The sequence below is a fragment of the Porites lutea genome, chromosome 2, assembly GCF_958299795.1.
Source record: "Porites lutea chromosome 2, jaPorLute2.1, whole genome shotgun sequence".
Lineage (NCBI taxonomy): Eukaryota > Metazoa > Cnidaria > Anthozoa > Scleractinia > Poritidae > Porites > Porites lutea.
In genome coordinates, this window is record NC_133202.1 from 37,968,099 (window position 1) to 37,978,181 (window position 10,083).

General features: G+C 37.5%; 1 long non-coding RNA gene across 1 annotated transcript; it reads left to right on the forward strand.

The window, feature by feature from the left end:
* The first annotated feature begins 1,028 nt into the window (after nt 1-1,028).
* On the forward strand, nt 1,029-3,586 carry LOC140926969 (uncharacterized). The gene is made up of 3 exons (XR_012164511.1): nt 1,029-1,152; nt 1,628-1,774; nt 3,283-3,586. It is a non-coding gene; the product is annotated as an uncharacterized lncRNA (long non-coding RNA).
* Nucleotides 3,587-10,083: the final 6,497 nt, after the last annotated feature.

The following is a 10,083-nucleotide window of genomic DNA, read 5'->3' on the forward strand; positions in this document are numbered from 1 at the left end:
TTCAGGGTATTTTTAATTTAAACTGAATCATTTCAGTAATTCAGTTAACATTTGTAAAACGTAGGAAATAGCATGCAGGCTCCACAAACTTTTACCTATTGGGTAGTATTTCTTGGTTAATTTAATTTGCATGATTCTGGTTGCCTACTTCAGTCACAATGTTTGATCGAGACTTTGGAAAATAGAAAGTGAAATTGCGTTTCCTGAGTTCATCCTCTTGTATGACACCTTACTATTAGTTAGGCTTGTAAGGTATATTCATATCTAGATAATTTTTGATAAACTGGTCTCGAGCAGCTAAATTGGTAAAACGAGGCTCTAAAACGAGTCTTCAGCAGGTTTTTTGGGCAGCCGAAGCATTAGTTTCACCAACATGAAAATGGAGTGCGGATATATCGTCTTGAAGAATTGACGGCGATGAGTCGATCATGACGACGCGGTGCACCTCAGCAAAGGCCGTTATGAGAATTTGTAGTTCCAGAGAAAATCCATACCCCATCTATGGAAGTTATTGGAAATAATATATATGGCGGGGAGGTGTCAGGTAGAGATCAAACTTCCAGAGTTCGGTATGTGAAGAGAGGTAGAAGTTCTTGTGAGATGTGTCCTTTTACGGTCCCTCTTTGGTGGTTTGGTGGTGTATAGATATTTTTCAAAATTACGAAATTAAGATGTGTGCTTTTGCTGTTAATACATTTCCTAGCTTCACGCAAAATGTTACTGCCCATCCTCAGCCGATGGTGCATTGCAGTACGTTTGATTGGCTGTTATGAGAATGTGCTGCTGCAGAGAACACCAATATCCCACCCACGGAGCGAATTGGAAATTCAGGTTGAGAGAAATCAGATAAAAATCAAAATCCAGATTCCAAGCATACCTTCCAAATGTTTCACATTTGTGTCACTCAGATCCACAATAATTTACTTTATCCTCAAATTTCACCGTCTGAATTTTTTACAAAAATACATTTTTTGTCGAAAATAGGTTTTCTATATTGTTTGTGGAACATACTTGCTAAAATTTATGTTTACTATTTTTGAATAGTTTGCAAAGTTTCTTTCCGTTATATTTACAGACTGTCTCTAGACAAAAATGCTCACTTCACTGTGATCGACTGGTTAGAACTTGTAGAAGCAGTGCAGAAACAATCTTGTAAGTAAACTAAAAGATATATTTAAAGCTTTAGGCTTATTTGCTAGTTTCTGTCGTCTTTGGACGTTCTTCTGGCAGTTTTTTCTTTCATGTTGTTTGTTTCTCGGTGATACAAACGAATCTTATGTAACCACTTGCCACGAAAAAGGGTTTCGGTCGATGTCATTTTTTGTGGTCGTAGACGACCTCCTTTGTGAAATTGCGTTTATTCGGTGCAATTAACTGTCCCCCAAAGGGAGAGGTGAATAGTGGCGAAAATTTGTTTTTATTAGTCTTTACCAAATCAGTCGTTTAAGAATGTACAAACTTTGTTTACACTTTAATTGACAGTGTTTCGGGAATTTATTTTTGAATGCATCTTCATGATTTTGTCTCATCAACTTCAGTAAGCATTACAAACGTGCATTTTCATTCTTTTTTTATGTTGAACTCGCGTTGATTATTAATAAATGATGTACACTAATTTTTTTTTCAGTGACAACTCAGGATGAGTCACCTGTTGGACTGGACCAGTCTGATGAAGATGACGATGATTCAAGTGATTACTTTGCTGATGCTGAAACGTCTTCATGTGGATCCTTTGACGATGCCCCTGAGTGGCTTGAAATTTCAGAAAAAAAGGGTAGGTTTGTGTGCCCTAAAAGGGCCTCCCCCAAATACATGTATGCCCAACCTCTCATTCTAACCACAGCAGCCTCTTCCAAAGGGTCATCGTTTTCTTTTTCTACCATGCAGTGAACAGAAATTCCCTTGTTTACCTTTCACCACGTTCATGTTCGTCGTAATTAGTTATTATTAGTTGTGTTTGAGAAAAATAACTTCTTCTGACATTAACTGTCATTTTTCTGTGACATTGTGACTATCAAGTGAGGAAAAGGAGCTACCTACGACGCATACTGAGCTCCGTTGGGGGATTGTTCTTTTTTAACTGCAACCACAATATCTCGGATTACACAATTCCTTCTCAATTTTATCGGGAACTTTTGTTACGGTGGTCGCAATTTCGTGAAACGTTTGCCACTGAAGAAGATTGGAAAACCATAATCTGGAATAACAAAGAAATAAAAGTAGAAAACAAGCCGGTTTATTATAAACATTGTGTTAATGCGAGAGTCATTTGCATTCGAGATCTTTTATTTGGCTGAACAGTACTGATTCTTAGAATCAACTGTCTAAAAAAATATGCAAAATAAATATTTTAGAATGGGCTGGCTTACGTAGGTCCATTCCATTATCGTTAAGAAGTTATGACAGGTATCCTTCCATAAACTCTCCAACATTTGTGGTGGGTGACAATAATTTTGATTTTACGAAAGGGAAATCAAAGGAATACTACACCTACTCATCAGAGAAAAAGGTAAACCGCCCAATATTATTCAAAAATTACAGAGTAACTTTCATTCTGAAGCAAATATTTAAGCTGCCACACTCTATCGTTGTCGAATCGTATGTTAAAGCCTTCCAGTACAAAGTAATTAACTCAATTCTTTACACAAATACAAAGTTGTATTAAATAGGTTTTAGAACAAATGATTTATCTTTCTGTGACAATCAACCCGAATCATTAACCTATTTGTTCTATCACTGCTCACGCTCTAGAAAGTTTTGGATTGAATTTGAACTATATTGGTGCCTTATTTCGAATCAACGAATTCGTCTCTACTTGGAAAATGTGCTCTTTGGAATTTTGACGGAAAATGCTCGCCCTTTACTTCAATTACTGCACTATTTTATAATTTTTGGAAAACCCTATTTGTGGGACTGTAGGAGCAAACAATTCCTTCCAAACATTCATGGATTTAGAGCCAAGATCATCGCTAAATATGAAATAGAAGAAAAAATCAGCAACAAAGAACTCTTTAAAAAGAAAGTGGATACTGACGCCTTATTTAAATAATTTAACAATTAATTTTGCTTTACTCTGGTAATGTCTATTGTTAAAGTGTTTTTTTTTGGAGTATTGTAAATGTAATTATTTATTGTGATTATCAATAAATCGAAATAAATATATTTTTTAAAAAAAGTGAGGAAAAGGAGAAATGCTTGCAGGCATTTTTTTTTCGTTGATCGTCCTTCTTCATCTTAGTTTATTATTATTTTTAAGAATCACTTAATTTTTTTCGCTAACAGAGCCTTGTGTACACGACGAAATTTCCAGTGAAGTGCAAATCACTAGTGAGAATAATGATCTTTCAGTGGCGTGTTCTTCGAAAGCATCATTCACCAAGAATGAGAGGATAATAAAAGGAGAGTCCACCAAAGGACAAACCACGAGGGATGACATCTGTTTTGTTGTGAAGCAAGGTTCTTCTTGTTTGGATAAAGGAAGAGAAACAGGAGAGTACTCAGAACTATCGAGTTCGCTGATTTGTGTTGCTGATTTACTTGAGATGTCCTGTGAGGACCTAAACAACGAGAATAGCATAAGTAAAGGTAAACTAAACCATGGCCAAGTCTAAAGGAATAGTGTAACTTCCAACCATGAAACTCGAAATTGTTCTTTAACAGCTTTTAAAACCTTTTGGCTTTATTCTACTTATAAAAAACCTGCAATGCATATTTCTATTGACTTTGACAATAAGCATTTAGTTTAATTGTTTTGAAACCACTGAATAATCGGTCAGTGTAAAACGTAGACTGCGGACTGCGGACTGCAGACTGCAGACTGCGGACCAGGGGTAACTAGGGGTAAAATGCAGACTGAGTGTAAAATGCAAATCTCTTTTGTTGTAAAACAAGGTTCTTCTTGTTTGGATAAAGGAGAAGAAAGAGAGATCTCAGAATTATCGAAGCCTCAGCGAATAACCAGTCTTCCTGAATTATTTGTTATGTCCTGTGAGGACCCTGGTGACTGAGACAATTTGATCATCAGTACATCTAGAAATAACATGGCTAATCAGCCTAAAGGTCCAGTACCACTTTCCTTTATTTTTCTTAACGGCTTTTATTAATAATAATTATAATAATAATAATAATAATAATAATAATAATAATAACAAAATGATTATTTTATACTTAGAAACAGGCTGATGTTTATATTTCTATTAACTTTAACAATAAGGAGACTTAAATGAATTTAGCAATTTTATGACTTGCATGCTGCTTTTTCTTGCTATGACCAGTATTTGTTGAGGTGATTCTAAGATGGAGAGAGATTTTACTTGCTTTTGTCTCTATTTTGTTAATTAACAATCACTGAAATTGTTTTCGCCAGCAGAGCCTTATATACACGACGTATTTTCCAATGAAGTGCCACCAATGGAGATAATTCTTAGTCGGAGTGATGATCTCTCAATGACGTCTTCGAAAGTATCATTCACCAAGAATGAGAAGATAGTAGAAGTAGAATCCACCAAGAGACAAACTACAAGTGAGGATAGAGCTTTTGCTATGAGGCAAGGTTCTTCCTGTTTGGAAAAAGGACAGGAAAGAGAGTTCTCGGAACTATTGAGGCCCCAGAAAATAAGCTGTCTACCTAAATTACTTGAGATGGCCTGTGAGGACCTAGACAGTGGGGATATCATTAGTTTACTTTAATAATATTAATTAGACTTTAACCAAAGGAGGATTATGCAGTCTTCCCATGATGCATTTCGCCGTAATATATTATCGAATTCGTTTGTGACGTCATCACTTTAAAGATGGATGAATTGAGTAAGCAACTCCATCAAGCTTCTTCCCTCCGGGAAGATACAGACGTGATTTATTTGCACTCCTGCGATTTGAATACCAAGTTCGACTGATTTACAGTACCTTTTTTTTACGGCTGAATGTGGTCTTCGGCCGATTCATTTTTATCAGTTCTTTGGTGGAGAGACGTTAGTATTTCTTACCGGCTAACAGTGGAATTGACCAATTATTTGGAATTTTGGGTAAACTCGACGGCGTGAGGTTGCTATTCATTGTACAGGTTATTGAGAAAGTTCAAAAGAAAGCTCAGTTTTCTTTTTGTGGGCAAAGGAAAGCTTTTCTTTATGAAATTGATTTTCGAGGAATTCAACCTTATTTTCTTCACAAGGAGCGCTTGGCCTGTCTGGTTTGAAATGCAACCCAGGCAGCGACGTTTTGGATAATTTTGAGGTACATTTCTTACTTTATGGTCAAGGAAATTACGTTTTTATATGGAAATTTATGTATTTATAAATGTTTGATAGACGTTTTATTCATTTTGGCATCGGTTTTTAAAGAAAAATTACAAAATGTGCCCCGATTGGAGATGGAGTGATTTTGTGTTGAATTTTGCAGTGTGCTCAGCCAATTTTACTTGCGTAAACGGATCCACGATCTAGTTGGTGTTCCGCAACCACATTTAAATTTTCCTACGAGCATCCCCTTCACTTTTATATGGGAGTCCTCCCGGGGATTGCCCACAACATCGGCACATAAACTTGGACGATTTTGGCGGCCACCTCGTTCTTCATATAGAGGACCAATTAAGAAAGGAATATTAGAAACAAGGACAGGCATGTAATTGGTTTGGAGATTGCGAAGGTCATATACCATCTATTTAGGATGGGATCACGTACGTATAAAATCGTAAAATCATTTCTAATATCTTTATCACTTGTTCCTTTATTTGTGATAAGATAACGAGAAAAGGGGCGATGGGTATTGTCGTAATCGTAATTTCAATGCAAGTTAAGACAGCGACCACAAACGTGTACAGAGGCAGCGACAAAATACTACAATTACATCGGAAATGAAACCGATGAAGAGAGGGAACACTGACTGCCGACGCTTCCAAAAGCAACGAGACTGGATCAGGCAAAGTTATCTTCTCTCGATATTTTTGACCAATTAGTTGGATTTTACTAAAACAATTATTGTTCTTGCCCTAATGGGCTATTGACTCAGAGCCCATCCGGGCTCGAGGAATAATAATAAATTGTTCATTAGTCATATTACTGAGAGCACTCAATTGTTTGGTATCATGGAGAATTCACCAACCGAATTTTCTATTGAAAGCCCAACGTGGAGAAATGCCTCTGAAATCGATAATCGCTAGAGGTGAGAACTGAGGCGAAGTCTGAATCCGGCATCGTCGAAGGTGAACATATATATAGCGTAAAGGTGAATGTGTGAAGGACCTTCCGCTGCCAAATGTAAATACTTCCACCTGTCACTAGACAGGGGAAGCATGGTTCTCGTTAATGTTATTTGTAAAACAAAAATGTTCGTTTAGAACACAACTGGAGTAGGTCGAATAGCCTTTTCCAGGCGTTCAGATTGTGGGGGCGACCCTCAGAGAGATGTGAGTAGGAAAAAGGGCGAGGGGGTGGGGTAGGGAGTCGACCCGCTCTACTACTAAGAAGGCCAACTACTGGGAGTCGAACAAATTACTGCCGGCCTAGACTATTAATACGAAGGTTGGTGGAAAAGTAAACTTAATCTTCTTTATGCTTAACCTATTTCCGAACCGTTTTCTTGTTGGTAAAGTAAAAAAAAAAACAGAAAAATTGTCATGTGTAGGATCATAAAGAATTTTTTTACCATCACAGCTGCCGGTGTCAAGTAATGCGAATTCGGATTCGGCATTAATATGTAAATTTGAGTCGAATCCTTCAATTCTGAATCACGTCGTGCCGCAAGTTTTATGGCATAACTTGACAAAATAGCTATAAATCTTTAACTAAAACAGGTTTTTAGTTTAGGTTTAAGTACCACATTGGAAAATTTTATGATGTTCTTGAGGCATTTATTCGTGCATTTTGCTTTCTTTATAATTGTGTTAGTGAAATAAAGACGACCAGTTTTTGCCGATTACCAAAAGATAATGCCTAAATGGTATTTAGAATTGGTATTTGGATGAGTGTGTTAAGTACCACAGCAGACTTGCGGAGCTGATCGCAGATAAGAAGGGACAAAGTTACTCAAGCGCAATTTCCTGGATAAGAGCTAAAGTATCTTTCGCCTTCGTACGCTCTGCGATACTATGCTTGAAAGGCTCAAGATCCAGAAGAAGACAGCTAGACTTGTTGACTCAGACCTACAGATCGAAAATATTAGAGCCTGCCCGAATTAATCTTTTTAAGGATCTTTTTTGTTTTCTTTTTTGTTTTTGTTGTTGTTGTTGTTGTTTTTTAAAGAATTAGGAATTTAGGAATACGAGATTTTATTCTTGTTAACTTGTTTTCTTTTTAATATCAGAGACGGATAATTCTCTTTTGTAATGACTTAATTTTAAAACTCTGGACTACCTGCAAGAGTCATTGACCACATCTGAGCCGCAAGGAATGTATTTGCGAAATCGTTATTGACACAGTGATTGCTATTTTTATGATTTATATAATTCTTAATGTTATATAGTGCTTAATTCTTACTTCAAATATGTCTGTTAATTATGTGCATATTTTTTTAAAAGTTCATTATTATTATTATTAGTCTCGCTTGCTTTAGCAAAGCGAGAATCTTAAAATGCAGTTCGGTTTTTTTTTTTTTCGGTGGGACCTAGTTTGTAGGTCCCGCGTTCCTAGCGAAGACCGTGGAAACTGGGGATAAGAATCGTGACGACTTTCATTGTATGGAAATGAGTCTCGTGATGAGCATGTGGTTTATTTTGGGGGATGACTGGAATAACGCGCAATGTTTATCATGTTTAAGTGCTTTTCTTCCATGCAAGAAATCAGACTTTGTCTTTTGCGTTAAAACAGGTTACGTTTCATGCTTATGACATAGTAAGCCGATAAAATCGTAAGTGCAAAACAGACATAACAAAAAGTAAAACTGTAAACTCTCTCTGATCTCTTGGTAATTTGGTTCTGACCTTCACGATCACGTACGAAAAAGTAAATACAGCTAAACGTGACAGAAAGAATAGTTTTGTAAAGACGTGTTCCGGGTCATGGTAGCGCAGAATCTGGGGATGAAAATCGACACGATGCTCTCAATCTCAGTGAACGCTTCGAAAAACAACGCGCCATTGTCCGAATGTTATGTTTTGGGACAAAAATTTGGAAAGATTAATGGATTATACGGTGATGTCGCTTACAAATCCACACACCATTCGTGGTAGACCCAAACTAAAAGATGTCGAGCGTTTTCGGAATGGTTCGTTCTGTCGTTTGAAAGCGTTGATAACTTTGAAAGAAGTGAATACATCAGATGTTGAAACAAGGAAGAATGTTCATGAGCAGAACTTCGATGATGAGGTAAAAAACAACAAGCAAATCGTCGTTAATTTACCTCTCGTGTTCAACAGCCTGATTCTTTTCCTTTTTTTATGATGCTGGATACTTAATTGTAACGAACAACTTGATATTTCGTACATCATTAATATTATTGTACAGGTGATGATAAATGTCGAGGAAACAAATCTTGGGCCGATTTTGGAATCTTTGAAACTCAAATGAAATTCAATGAAATTGCCTGATTTGACTAACCTGATCTAGAATTCTTATGTATTTGCGAAATACTGTAGGAAAACGGCATAAAAAAGAATTCAAATTCATTTTCGGCGACCGAAATTTACGGTTTCGAGACAGCACTTCCGTTTGCTGTCCACTTGCTTTCCACCGCAACAGATGATGACGGAAATGACGTACTAAGGTAAAAGTGTTCAAGATCAGAGCAATAAAAGAAGATGGTAAACCTACACGACTTTTACCTCATGCCAAAATGCTGCTCGTTCCAATAAAGTTTTTTTCGTCTGCTGGGTAGATTATGCTCTGGAAGGTTCTACATTTTCACTGAGTAAATGTTATTTTACCCGCATGTTTCACACTGAGAGATCATGACACACATCGATTTACTGTGGCTATTAGCGGGGAAGAGCGTTGCGTGACGACATTAAAAACGGCTGTGTAGCAGACTATTTTGAAGCATGATGGCGAAGCTTTTTATTACGGCTGAATGAGGGTTCCAATTTTCTCCAAAGTATCTTCTGGATCTGAATAACTAAGCGATTTTCTTTAGTCCATGAATGTAATGTTTTTGTGCAATGCTGTATCACGTTAAGCCCAACTCATTAGTTTTGTTTGGAAAGTCTTAAATTATTACGGGTAGTGATTTACACGTCGTGTGTACTGTTGCAATAAAACGTAATTCTGAGTAGAGCGGAGGTACAAGGCAACTGTAATATCGTCACGACTGAGCCATTCTTCGGTGGTTCCAACAATGTGATCTCTTGCGTCTTTGGCTGTTCTTTTTGCGACTGGGAAGTGGGAAGCCTTTACACAAGCGAAACCTGCTTAAAGACATCGAAGACTGTTGGCATGTACACAACAAATCTTCAGTCTTGAAAGATCTTCACTTCACTTAAAACTCTGTTGCCTTCGCATAGATCTCTAAGATCTTTAAAACTCCCTCCGCAGCTGATGTTTTGATTCTCGAATTAGCAGCGGTCTGTTGCTTTTGCGTTTCCGGTCTCATTCACTTCCGTCACCGAGAGATGCGATTCACAACGAACTAAGTCACGTGGTACAAGTATGCTCCCTTATCCTTTTTTTTACTCGCCACTTCGCGCTTCGGTCGCCCTTCTGGCGACGGTCTTCCGTCACCCTTCTGGCGACGGTCTTCCGTCACCCTTCGGACGACCTGCTGTGCACCAACGAGAATATAGCTTGCGGTTATTGATTTTCAAAATGGCGAACAACAAAGTCGATCTGGATCAGGTAAAAAGCAAAGAAATCCTTTACAGTAGATTCATTAAGATCCCATTGGGCTAATTAATCGTGCTAAGCGACAGGTATAAACATTTTTCGAGGTGAGACTTTAAATAATTAATTTATTTATTCACACGCAACTCCTCTGGACCCTGTGCAGTAGATTGAAATCATAATTCAACTTTTTCACTTGCTGTCGGTGACTCTGAGGAATTATGACGAACCCCTGGGGAGGACGACTCTGCATATGAAAGGCAAGGGGATGCTCGTCGGAAATTTTGAATTAAACCCCTACAAGAGATCGATCCGGGCGTAGCCCAAGCTTTTTTGA